Source organism: Taudactylus pleione, unplaced genomic scaffold (assembly GCF_031769625.1).
Source record: "Taudactylus pleione unplaced genomic scaffold, aTauple2 ptg000100l, whole genome shotgun sequence".
Lineage (NCBI taxonomy): Eukaryota > Metazoa > Chordata > Amphibia > Anura > Myobatrachidae > Taudactylus > Taudactylus pleione.
Window position 1 is genome coordinate 6,255,735 of NW_028284502.1, and position 12,855 is coordinate 6,268,589.

The 12,855-nt window shown below is 30.7% G+C and overlaps 12 non-coding genes across 12 annotated transcripts; all 12 read left to right on the forward strand.

The window, feature by feature from the left end:
- Positions 1 to 705: 705 nt before the first annotated feature.
- TRNAT-AGU (transfer RNA threonine (anticodon AGU)) lies at positions 706 to 779 on the forward strand. Its single transcript has one exon. It is a non-coding gene; the product is annotated as a tRNA-Thr (tRNA).
- Positions 780 to 1,632: 853 nt separating this feature from the next.
- TRNAT-CGU (transfer RNA threonine (anticodon CGU)) lies at positions 1,633 to 1,706 on the forward strand. The gene has a single exon. It is a non-coding gene; the product is annotated as a tRNA-Thr (tRNA).
- A 1,185-nt stretch (positions 1,707 to 2,891) lies between these two features.
- Positions 2,892 to 2,965, forward strand: TRNAT-AGU (transfer RNA threonine (anticodon AGU)). Its single transcript has one exon. It is a non-coding gene; the product is annotated as a tRNA-Thr (tRNA).
- An 853-nt stretch (positions 2,966 to 3,818) lies between these two features.
- TRNAT-CGU (transfer RNA threonine (anticodon CGU)) lies at positions 3,819 to 3,892 on the forward strand. The gene has a single exon. It is a non-coding gene; the product is annotated as a tRNA-Thr (tRNA).
- Positions 3,893 to 5,077: 1,185 nt separating this feature from the next.
- On the forward strand, positions 5,078 to 5,151 carry TRNAT-AGU (transfer RNA threonine (anticodon AGU)). The gene has a single exon. It is a non-coding gene; the product is annotated as a tRNA-Thr (tRNA).
- Positions 5,152 to 6,004: 853 nt separating this feature from the next.
- On the forward strand, positions 6,005 to 6,078 carry TRNAT-CGU (transfer RNA threonine (anticodon CGU)). Its single transcript has one exon. It is a non-coding gene; the product is annotated as a tRNA-Thr (tRNA).
- A 1,185-nt stretch (positions 6,079 to 7,263) lies between these two features.
- On the forward strand, positions 7,264 to 7,337 carry TRNAT-AGU (transfer RNA threonine (anticodon AGU)). Its single transcript has one exon. It is a non-coding gene; the product is annotated as a tRNA-Thr (tRNA).
- An 854-nt stretch (positions 7,338 to 8,191) lies between these two features.
- TRNAT-CGU (transfer RNA threonine (anticodon CGU)) lies at positions 8,192 to 8,265 on the forward strand. The gene has a single exon. It is a non-coding gene; the product is annotated as a tRNA-Thr (tRNA).
- A 1,184-nt stretch (positions 8,266 to 9,449) lies between these two features.
- On the forward strand, positions 9,450 to 9,523 carry TRNAT-AGU (transfer RNA threonine (anticodon AGU)). Its single transcript has one exon. It is a non-coding gene; the product is annotated as a tRNA-Thr (tRNA).
- An 854-nt stretch (positions 9,524 to 10,377) lies between these two features.
- TRNAT-CGU (transfer RNA threonine (anticodon CGU)) lies at positions 10,378 to 10,451 on the forward strand. The gene has a single exon. It is a non-coding gene; the product is annotated as a tRNA-Thr (tRNA).
- A 1,185-nt stretch (positions 10,452 to 11,636) lies between these two features.
- TRNAT-AGU (transfer RNA threonine (anticodon AGU)) lies at positions 11,637 to 11,710 on the forward strand. The gene has a single exon. It is a non-coding gene; the product is annotated as a tRNA-Thr (tRNA).
- An 854-nt stretch (positions 11,711 to 12,564) lies between these two features.
- TRNAT-CGU (transfer RNA threonine (anticodon CGU)) lies at positions 12,565 to 12,638 on the forward strand. The gene has a single exon. It is a non-coding gene; the product is annotated as a tRNA-Thr (tRNA).
- Positions 12,639 to 12,855: the final 217 nt, after the last annotated feature.

A 12,855-nucleotide genomic window follows, 5' to 3' on the forward strand; every position in this document is an offset into this window, starting at 1 on the left:
AAGCTAACATTAGATCTATATTTAGAAGATAGAGATCTTCATTTGAATTACAAGTTTATTTTTTCTGTTTGTGTATCATAAAAAAGCAAACATTAATCCATTGTAGGATGCTTTTAAAGAGAATGCTATAATAACTGCTACAAAAAATTAATATAAGAGAGTGACTTTGCCAAACCATTTTAAGAAAAACAGTCCTATAATTTTTAAATGAATGTAGAGAAGAAAACATATACTGTATTTTTTTTCTTTATTTTTACCTTTTAAAGAATCAATTAAGCATCGGCCTTTTTAAGGATCTCAAAAAATGTTACCATAAAACATACATGAGATATATCATTTTTCATTATATGACACTTTGGAGCAGGTGGTGCTGTGGCTTAGCTGGTTAACACGCCTGTCTAGTATACAGGAGATCCTGCAATCGAATCTTGGCAGTGACTTTTGTTTGGTTAATTTTCATCACCTTATTATGTAGTTTGTTGTTGATTCATGATAATATGAGATGTGAAAACTTTAGCAGTCTTCTTTCTGGCTTACTTGGTGGACAATGTTCTATGTTTCTAGATAAAGTCTACATCTGACAAACACAAAATAATGCAATATTTCCTTTCTTGAATATAAGCTATATTTTAGCATTAAAATGATGCTAAAGTAAACATCAGATATTTCCATAAAATAGCAAGTAAAAAATGCTTCTTTCCATGTGGTGCTGTGGCTTAGTTGGTTAAAGCGCCTGTCCAGTAAACAGGAGCTCCTGAGTTCAAATCTCAGCAGTGCCTTTGTTTGATTCATTTTCATCTACTAAGTATGTAGTTTGTTGTTGATTTATTACAATATGAGGTGTGACAACTGTAGTAGCTTTCACCCAGGCTTACTTGATGAACAATGTACTACATTTCTAGAAAAAGTCCATATCAGAATAACACAAAATAATGCTATATTCCCATTCTTGAGTATAAGCTATTTTTTTTAAAATAAACTGATGCTAAGGTAAACATCATAAATTTCCAGAAAATAGCATTTATTATGCTTGAGCAAGCTCCATGATTAATATCGTGTGCAGTCAAAGGAGAATCATGCAGGGAAGTTTATAAAATGTCAGTTACAAGTACATTTTCTAAGATAAATAGAGAGAGAGTAATTTTTATCATAACAGCTGGGAGAACAATTGAAAATTAAACAATATTTAGTTCCATAACATCCAAAATTGTGTTAACAAAGTGTTTCCAAAACTGCTTTGCTTTTCTTGAAAAAGCTTAAAGATAAAATGCTAAAAATTGTTCTATCTTTTTAAGATACTTTTTAATTTTACTTCATGTTTTTACTATGTGAGCATCAGAAAATACTGGCACTAATTCTCATGTAGGATTCCTTTAAAGAGAAATCCATAATAACTGCTACAAAATAGTATACTAGAAAGTCACTTGGCAATACATTGTAAGAAATAAGGGCCTGTATTTCACAAAAGAAAGGAGAGAATAAAAACATATTTATTTAGTCACTTATTCATTCAAAATTGCCAACCATTTTAAACTTTGATAAAATACATGTCTCAAAAAGCATTTCAAATATTTTTACCAAAAATTATACTTTACATATATTTTTTTTAAGATTAAACAGGGGCTTCTATATGGTGCTGTGGCTTAGTTGGTTAAAGTGCCTGTCTCGTAAACAGGAGATCCTGAGTTCAAATCTCAGCAGTACCTTTTATTTGCTTGTCATATCTTAGCATGTAGTGTATTGTTGATGCTCAAGAAATAAGACATGTGATTCCTTGAGCAACTTTCACCCCAGTTCACTTGGTCAGCAATACAGTTCATTTCTAGATGCAGTCCATATTAGAAGACAATAAAACATGTTCCTGTTTTGATATAAGCCATACAGTTGAATTAAATGTATGCTGTTAGACATGAGAGTTTTCTAGAGAATACTTTGCATTCTATTTAAACAACCTCCAGAATAATAATGGAGTTTAGTAAAAGGAGAAGTCCATAGGAAGTGTGAAAATATCTAAAGCAAAGTATGTTTACCAAGATAATTTGGGAAAGAGTAATTTTAGTCCTAGAGGCTAGGAGAATTATTTAAAAATGAATCAATATTTAGTTCCATAACATTTGCAAAATTCTGTTAGGAAAGTATTTCCAGAAAAAAAAGCTTCAAGTCTCTTGAACAAGCTTCAAGAAAAAAAGCTAACATTAGATCTATATTTAGAAGATAGAGATCTTCATTTGAATTACAAGTTTATTTTTTCTGTTTGTGTATCATAAAAAAGCAAACATTAATCCATTGTAGGATGCTTTTAAAGAGAATGCTATAATAACTGCTACAAAAAATTAATATAAGAGAGTGACTTTGCCAAACCATTTTAAGAAAAACAGTCCTATAATTTTTAAATGAATGTAGAGAAGAAAACATATACTGTATTTTTTTTCTTTATTTTTACCTTTTAAAGAATCAATTAAGCATCGGCCTTTTTAAGGATCTCAAAAAATGTTACCATAAAACATACATGAGATATATCATTTTTCATTATATGACACTTTGGAGCAGGTGGTGCTGTGGCTTAGCTGGTTAACACGCCTGTCTAGTATACAGGAGATCCTGCAATCGAATCTTGGCAGTGACTTTTGTTTGGTTAATTTTCATCACCTTATTATGTAGTTTGTTGTTGATTCATGATAATATGAGATGTGAAAACTTTAGCAGTCTTCTTTCTGGCTTACTTGGTGGACAATGTTCTATGTTTCTAGATAAAGTCTACATCTGACAAACACAAAATAATGCAATATTTCCTTTCTTGAATATAAGCTATATTTTAGCATTAAAATGATGCTAAAGTAAACATCAGATATTTCCATAAAATAGCAAGTAAAAAATGCTTCTTTCCATGTGTTGCTGTGGCTTAGTTGGTTAAAGCGCCTGTCCAGTAAACAGGAGCTCCTGAGTTCAAATCTCAGCAGTGCCTTTGTTTGATTCATTTTCATCTACTAAGTATGTAGTTTGTTGTTGATTTATTACAATATGAGGTGTGACAACTGTAGTAGCTTTCACCCAGGCTTACTTGATGAACAATGTACTACATTTCTAGAAAAAGTCCATATCAGAATAACACAAAATAATGCTATATTCCCATTCTTGAGTATAAGCTATTTTTTTTTAAATAAACTGATGCTAAGGTAAACATCATAAATTTCCAGAAAATAGCATTTATTATGCTTGAGCAAGCTCCATGATTAATATCGTGTGCAGTCAAAGGAGAATCATGCAGGGAAGTTTATAAAATGTCAGTTACAAGTACATTTTCTAAGATAAATAGAGAGAGAGTAATTTTTATCATAACAGCTGGGAGAACAATTGAAAATTAAACAATATTTAGTTCCATAACATCCAAAATTGTGTTAACAAAGTGTTTCCAAAACTGCTTTGCTTTTCTTGAAAAAGCTTAAAGATAAAATGCTAAAAATTGTTCTATCTTTTTAAGATACTTTTTAATTTTACTTCATGTTTTTACTATGTGAGCATCAGAAAATACTGGCACTAATTCTCATGTAGGATTCCTTTAAAGAGAAATCCATAATAACTGCTACAAAATAGTATACTAGAAAGTCACTTGGCAATACATTGTAAGAAATAAGGGCCTGTATTTCACAAAAGAAAGGAGAGAATAAAAACATATTTATTTAGTCACTTATTCATTCAAAATTGCCAACCATTTTAAACTTTGATAAAATACATGTCTCAAAAAGCATTTCAAATATTTTTACCAAAAATTATACTTTACATATATTTTTTTTAATATTAAACAGGGGCTTCTATATGGTGCTGTGGCTTAGTTGGTTAAAGTGCCTGTCTCGTAAACAGGAGATCCTGAGTTCAAATCTCAGCAGTACCTTTTATTTGCTTGTCATATCTTAGCATGTAGTGTATTGTTGATGCTCAAGAAATAAGACATGTGATTCCTTGAGCAACTTTCACCCCAGTTCACTTGGTCAGCAATACAGTTCATTTCTAGATGCAGTCCATATTAGAAGACAATAAAACATGTTCCTGTTTTGATATAAGCCATACAGTTGAATTAAATGTATGCTGTTAGACATGAGAGTTTTCTAGAGAATACTTTGCATTCTATTTAAACAACCTCCAGAATAATAATGGAGTTTAGTAAAAGGAGAAGTCCATAGGAAGTGTGAAAATATCTAAAGCAAAGTATGTTTACCAAGATAATTTGGGAAAGAGTAATTTTAGTCCTAGAGGCTAGGAGAATTATTTAAAAATGAATCAATATTTAGTTCCATAACATTTGCAAAATTCTGTTAGGAAAGTATTTCCAGAAAAAAAAGCTTCAAGTCTCTTGAACAAGCTTCAAGAAAAAAAGCTAACATTAGATCTATATTTAGAAGATAGAGATCTTCATTTGAATTACAAGTTTATTTTTTCTGTTTGTGTATCATAAAAAAGCAAACATTAATCCATTGTAGGATGCTTTAAAAGAGAATGCTATAATAACTGCTACAAAAAATTAATATAAGAGAGTGACTTTGCCAAACCATTTTAAGAAAAACAGTCCTATAATTTTTAAATGAATGTAGAGAAGAAAACATATACTGTATTTTTTTTCTTTATTTTTACCTTTTAAAGAATCAATTAAGCATCGGCCTTTTTAAGGATCTCAAAAAATGTTACCATAAAACATACATGAGATATATCATTTTTCATTATATGACACTTTGGAGCAGGTGGTGCTGTGGCTTAGCTGGTTAACACGCCTGTCTAGTATACAGGAGATCCTGCAATCGAATCTTGGCAGTGACTTTTGTTTGGTTAATTTTCATCACCTTATTATGTAGTTTGTTGTTGATTCATGATAATATGAGATGTGAAAACTTTAGCAGTCTTCTTTCTGGCTTACTTGGTGGACAATGTTCTATGTTTCTAGATAAAGTCTACATCTGACAAACACAAAATAATGCAATATTTCCTTTCTTGAATATAAGCTATATTTTAGCATTAAAATGATGCTAAAGTAAACATCAGATATTTCCATAAAATAGCAAGTAAAAAATGCTTCTTTCTATGTGGTGCTGTGGCTTAGTTGGTTAAAGCGCCTGTCCAGTAATCAGGAGCTCCTGAGTTCAAATCTCAGCAGTGCCTTTGTTTGATTCATTTTCATCTACTAAGTATGTAGTTTGTTGTTGATTTATTACAATATGAGGCGTGACAACTGTAGTAGCTTTCACCCAGGCTTACTTGATGAACAATGTACTACATTTCTAGAAAAAGTCCATATCAGAATAACACAAAATAATGCTATATTCCCATTCTTGAGTATAAGCTATTTTTTTTAAAATAAACTGATGCTAAGGTAAACATCATAAATTTCCAGAAAATAGCATTTATTATGCTTGAGCAAGCTCCATGATTAATATCGTGTGCAGTCAAAGGAGAATCATGCAGGGAAGTTTATAAAATGTCAGTTACAAGTACATTTTCTAAGATAAATAGAGAGAGAGTAATTTTTATCATAACAGCTGGGAGAACAATTGAAAATTAAACAATATTTAGTTCCATAACATCCAAAATTGTGTTAACAAAGTGTTTCCAAAACTGCTTTGCTTTTCTTGAAAAAGCTTAAAGATAAAATGCTAAAAATTGTTCTATCTTTTTAAGATACTTTTTAATTTTACTTCATGTTTTTACTATGTGAGCATCAGAAAATACTGGCACTAATTCTCATGTAGGATTCCTTTAAAGAGAAATCCATAATAACTGCTACAAAATAGTATACTAGAAAGTCACTTGGCAATACATTGTAAGAAATAAGGGCCTGTATTTCACAAAAGAAAGGAGAGAATAAAAACATATTTATTTAGTCACTTATTCATTCAAAATTGCCAACCATTTTAAACTTTGATAAAATACATGTCTCAAAAAGCATTTCAAATATTTTTACCAAAAATTATACTTTACATATATTTTTTTTAAGATTAAACAGGGGCTTCTATATGGTGCTGTGGCTTAGTTGGTTAAAGTGCCTGTCTCGTAAACAGGAGATCCTGAGTTCAAATCTCAGCAGTACCTTTTATTTGCTTGTCATATCTTAGCATGTAGTGTATTGTTGATGCTCAAGAAATAAGACATGTGATTCCTTGAGCAACTTTCACCCCAGTTCACTTGGTCAGCAATACAGTTCATTTCTAGATGCAGTCCATATTAGAAGACAATAAAACATGTTCCTGTTTTGATATAAGCCATACAGTTGAATTAAATGTATGCTGTTAGACATGAGAGTTTTCTAGAGAATACTTTGCATTCTATTTAAACAACCTCCAGAATAATAATGGAGTTTAGTAAAAGGAGAAGTCCATAGGAAGTGTGAAAATATCTAAAGCAAAGTATGTTTACCAAGATAATTTGGGAAAGAGTAATTTTAGTCCTAGAGGCTAGGAGAATTATTTAAAAATGAATCAATATTTAGTTCCATAACATTTGCAAAATTCTGTTAGGAAAGTATTTCCAGAAAAAAAAGCTTCAAGTCTCTTGAACAAGCTTCAAGAAAAAAAGCTAACATTAGATCTATATTTAGAAGATAGAGATCTTCATTTGAATTACAAGTTTATTTTTTCTGTTTGTGTATCATAAAAAAGCCAACATTAATCCATTGTAGGATGCTTTTAAAGAGAATGCTATAATAACTGCTACAAAAAATTAATATAAGAGAGTGACTTTGCCAAACCATTTTAAGAAAAACAGTCCTATAATTTTTAAATGAATGTAGAGAAGAAAACATATACTGTATTTTTTTTCTTTATTTTTACCTTTTAAAGAATCAATTAAGCATCGGCCTTTTTAAGGATCTCAAAAAATGTTACCATAAAACATACATGAGATATATCATTTTTCATTATATGACACTTTGGAGCAGGTGGTGCTGTGGCTTAGCTGGTTAACACGCCTGTCTAGTATACAGGAGATCCTGCAATCGAATCTTGGCAGTGACTTTTGTTTGGTTAATTTTCATCACCTTATTATGTAGTTTGTTGTTGATTCATGATAATATGAGATGTGAAAACTTTAGCAGTCTTCTTTCTGGCTTACTTGGTGGACAATGTTCTACGTTTCTAGATAAAGTCTACATCTGACAAACACAAAATAATGCAATATTTCCTTTCTTGAATATAAGCTATATTTTAGCATTAAAATGATGCTAAAGTAAACATCAGATATTTCCATAAAATAGCAAGTAAAAAATGCTTCTTTCCATGTGGTGCTGTGGCTTAGTTGGTTAAAGCGCCTGTCCAGTAAACAGGAGCTCCTGAGTTCAAATCTCAGCAGTGCCTTTGTTTGATTCATTTTCATCTACTAAGTATGTAGTTTGTTGTTGATTTATTACAATATGAGGTGTGACAACTGTAGTAGCTTTCACCCAGGCTTACTTGATGAACAATGTACTACATTTCTAGAAAAAGTCCATATCAGAATAACACAAAATAATGCTATATTCCCATTCTTGAGTATAAGCTATTTTTTTTAAAATAAACTGATGCTAAGGTAAACATCATAAATTTCCAGAAAATAGCATTTATTATGCTTGAGCAAGCTCCATGATTAATATCGTGTGCAGTCAAAGGAGAATCATGCAGGGAAGTTTATAAAATGTCAGTTACAAGTACATTTTCTAAGATAAATAGAGAGAGAGTAATTTTTATCATAACAGCTGGGAGAACAATTGAAAATTAAACAATATTTAGTTCCATAACATCCAAAATTGTGTTAACAAAGTGTTTCCAAAACTGCTTTGCTTTTCTTGAAAAAGCATAAAGATAAAATGCTAAAAATTGTTCTATCTTTTTAAGATACTTTTTAATTTTACTTCATGTTTTTACTATGTGAGCATCAGAAAATACTGGCACTAATTCTCATGTAGGATTCCTTTAAAGAGAAATCCATAATAACTGCTACAAAATAGTATACTAGAAAGTCACTTGGCAATACATTGTAAGAAATAAGGGCCTGTATTTCACAAAAGAAAGGAGAGAATAAAAACATATTTATTTAGTCACTTATTCATTCAAAATTGCCAACCGTTTTAAACTTTGATAAAATACATGTCTCAAAAAGCATTTCAAATATTTTTACCAAAAATTTTACTTTACATATATTGATTTTCAATATTAAACAGGGGCTTTTATATGGTGCTGTGGCCTAGTTGGTTAAAGTGCCTGTCTCGTAAACAGGAGATCCTGTGTTCAAATCTCAGCAGTACCTTTTATTTGCTTGTCATATCTTAGCATGTAGTGTATTGTTGATGCTCAAGAAATAAGACATGTGATTCCTTGAGCAACTTTCACCCCAGTTCACTTGGTCAGCAATACAGTTCATTTCTAGATGCAGTCCATATTAGAAGACAATAAAACATGTTCCTGTTTTGATATAAGCCATACAGTTGAATTAAATGTATGCTGTTAGACATGAGAGTTTTCTAGAGAATACTTTGCATTCTGTTTAAACAACCTCCAGAATAATAATGGAGTTTAGTAAAAGGAGAAGTCCATAGGAAGTGTGAAAATATCTAAAGCAAAGTATGTTTACCAAGATAATTTGGGAAAGAGATATTTTAGTCCTAGAGGCTAGGAGAATTATTTAAAAATGAGTCAATATTTAGTTCCATAACATTTGCAAAATTCTGTTAGGAAAGTATTTCCAGAAAAAAAAGCTTCAAGTCTCTTGAACAAGCTTCAAGAAAAAAAGCTAACATTAGATCTATATTTAGAAGATATAGATCTTCATTTGAATTACAAGTTTATTTTTTCTGTTTGTGTATCATAAAAAAGCAAACATTAATCCATTGTAGGATGCTTTTAAAGAGAATGCTATAATAACTGCTACAAAAAAATAATATAAGAGAGTGACTTTGCCAAACCATTTTAAGAAAAACTGTCCTATAATTTTTAAATGAATGTAGAGAAGAAAACATATACTGTATTTTTTTTCTTTATTTTTACCTTTTAAAGAATCGATTAAGCATCGGCCTTTTTAAGGATCTCAAAAAATGTTACCATAAAACATACATGAGATATATAATTTTTCATTATATGACACTTTGGAGCAGGTGGTGCTGTGGCTTAGCTGGTTAACACGCCTGTCTAGTATACAGGAGATCCTGCAATCGAATCTTGGCAGTGACTTTTGTTTGGTTAATTTTCATCACCTTATTATGTAGTTTGTTGTTGATTCATGACAATATGAGATGTGAAAACTTTAGCAGTCTTCTTTCTGGCTTACTTGGTGGACAATGTTCTATGTTTCTAGATAAAGTCTACATCTGACAAAAACAAAATAATGCAATATTTCCTTTCTTGAATATAAGCTATATTTTAGCATTAAAATGATGCTAAGGTAAACATCAGATATTTCCATAAAATAGCATGTAAAAAAGTTTGTTTCCATGTGGTGCTGTGGCTTAGTTGGTTAAAGCGCCTGTCTAGTAAACAGGAGATCCTGAGTTCAAATCTCAGCAGTGCCTTTGTTTGATTCATTTTCATCTACTACGTATGTAGTTTGTTGTTGATTCATTACAATATGAGACGTGACAACTGTAGTAGCTTTCACCCAGGCTTACTTGATGAACAATGTACTACATTTCTAGAAAATGTCCATATCAGAAAAACACAAAATAATGCTATATTCCCTTTCTTGAGTATAAGCTATTTTTTTTTAAAATAAACTGATGCTAAGGTAAACATCAGAAATTTCCAGAAAATAGCATTTATTATGCTTGAGCAAGCTCCATGATTAATATCGTGTGCAGTCAAAGGAGAATCATGCAGGGAAGTTTATAAAATGTCAGTTACAAGTACATTTTCTTAGATAAATAGAGAGAGAGTAATTTTTATCATAACAGCTGGGAGAACAATTGAAAATTAAACAATATTTAGTTCCATAACATCCAAAATTGTGTTAACAAAGTGTTTCCAAAACTGCTTTGCTTTTCTTGAAAAAGCTTAAAGAGAAAATGCTAAAAATTGTTCTATCTTTTTAAGATACTTTTTAATTTTACTTCATGTTTTTACTATGTGAGCATCAGAAAATACTGGCACTAATTCTCATGTAGGATTCCTTTAAAGAGAAATCCATAATAACTGCTACAAAATAGTATACTAGAAAGTCACTTGGCAATACATTGTAAGAAATAAGGGCCTGTATTTCACAAAAGAATGGAGAGAATAAAAACATATTTATTTAGTCACTTATTCATTCAAAATTGCCAACCATTTTAAACTTTGATAAAATACATGTCTCAAAAAGCATTTCAAGTATTTTTACCAAAAATTATACTTTACATATATTTTTTTTAATATTAAACTGGGGCTTCTATATGGTGCTGTGGCTTAGTTGGTTAAAGTGCCTGTCTCGTAAACAGGAGATACTGAGTTCAAATCTCAGCAGTACCTTTTATTTGCTTGTCATATCTTAGCATGTAGTGTATTGTTGATGCTCAAGAAATAAGACATGTGATTCCTTGAGCAACTTTCACCCCAGTTCACTTGGTCAGCAATACAGTTCATTTCTAGATGCAGTCCATATTAGAAGACAATAAAACATGTTCCTGTTTTGATATAAGCCATACAGTTGAATTAGATGTATTCTGTTAGACATGAGAGTTTTCTAGAGAATACTTTGCATTCTGTTTAAACAACCTCCAGAATAATAATGGAGTTTAGTAAAAGGAGAAGTCCATAGGAAGTGTGAAAATATCTAAAGCAAAGTATTTTTACCAAGATAATTTGGGAAAGAGTAATTTTAGTCCTAGAGGCTAGGAGAATTATTTAAAAATGAATCAATATTTAGTTCCATAACATTTGCAAAATTCTGTTAGGAAAGTATTTCCAGAAAAAAAAGCTTCAAGTCTCTTGAACAAGCTTCAAGAAAAAAAGCTAACATTAGATCTATATTTAGAAGATAGAGATCTTCATTTGAATTACAAGTTTATTTTTTCTGTTTGTGTATCATAAAAAAGCCAACATTAATCCATTGTAGGATGCTTTTAAAGAGAATGCTATAATAACTGCTACAAAAAATTAATATAAGAGAGTGACTTTGCCAAACCATTTTAAGAAAAACAGTCCTATAATTTTTAAATGAATGTAGAGAAGAAAACATATACTGTATTTTTTTTCTTTATTTTTACCTTTTAAAGAATCAATTAAGCATCGGCCTTTTTAAGGATCTCAAAAAATGTTACCATAAAACATACATGAGATATATCATTTTTCATTATATGACACTTTGGAGCAGGTGGTGCTGTGGCTTAGCTGGTTAACACGCCTGTCTAGTATACAGGAGATCCTGCAATCGAATCTTGGCAGTGACTTTTGTTTGGTTAATTTTCATCACCTTATTATGTAGTTTGTTGTTGATTCATGATAATATGAGATGTGAAAACTTTAGCAGTCTTCTTTCTGGCTTACTTGGTGGACAATGTTCTATGTTTCTAGATAAAGTCTACATCTGACAAACACAAAATAATGCAATATTTCCTTTCTTGAATATAAGCTATATTTTAGCATTAAAATGATGCTAAAGTAAACATCAGATATTTCCATAAAATAGCAAGTAAAAAATGCTTCTTTCCATGTGGTGCTGTGGCTTAGTTGGTTAAAGCGCCTGTCCAGTAAACAGGAGCTCCTGAGTTCAAATCTCAGCAGTGCCTTTGTTTGATTCATTTTCATCTACTAAGTATGTAGTTTGTTGTTGATTTATTACAATATGAGGTGTGACAACTGTAGTAGCTTTCACCCAGGCTTACTTGATGAACAATGTACTACATTTCTAGAAAAAGTCCATATCAGAATAACACAAAATAATGCTATATTCCCATTCTTGAGTATAAGCTATTTTTTTTAAAATAAACTGATGCTAAGGTAAACATCATAAATTTCCAGAAAATAGCATTTATTATGCTTGAGCAAGCTCCATGATTAATATCGTGTGCAGTCAAAGGAGAATCATGCAGGGAAGTTTATAAAATGTCAGTTACAAGTACATTTTCTAAGATAAATAGAGAGAGAGTAATTTTTATCATAACAGCTGGGAGAACAATTGAAAATTAAACAATATTTAGTTCCATAACATCCAAAATTGTGTTAACAAAGTGTTTCCAAAACTGCTTTGCTTTTCTTGAAAAAGCATAAAGATAAAATGCTAAAAATTGTTCTATCTTTTTAAGATACTTTTTAATTTTACTTCATGTTTTTACTATGTGAGCATCAGAAAATACTGGCACTAATTCTCATGTAGGATTCCTTTAAAGAGAAATCCATAATAACTGCTACAAAATAGTATACTAGAAAGTCACTTGGCAATACATTGTAAGAAATAAGGGCCTGTATTTCACAAAAGAAAGGAGAGAATAAAAACATATTTATTTAGTCACTTATTCATTCAAAATTGCCAACCGTTTTAAACTTTGATAAAATACATGTCTCAAAAAGCATTTCAAATATTTTTACCAAAAATTTTACTTTACATATATTGATTTTCAATATTAAACAGGGGCTTTTATATGGTGCTGTGGCCTAGTTGGTTAAAGTGCCTGTCTCGTAAACAGGAGATCCTGTGTTCAAATCTCAGCAGTACCTTTTATTTGCTTGTCATATCTTAGCATGTAGTGTATTGTTGATGCTCAAGAAATAAGACATGTGATTCCTTGAGCAACTTTCACCCCAGTTCACTTGGTCAGCAATACAGTTCATTTCTAGATGCAGTCCATATTAGAAGACAATAAAACATGTTCCTGTTTTGATATAAGCCATACAGTTGAATTAAATGTATGCTGTTAGACATGAGAGTTTTCTA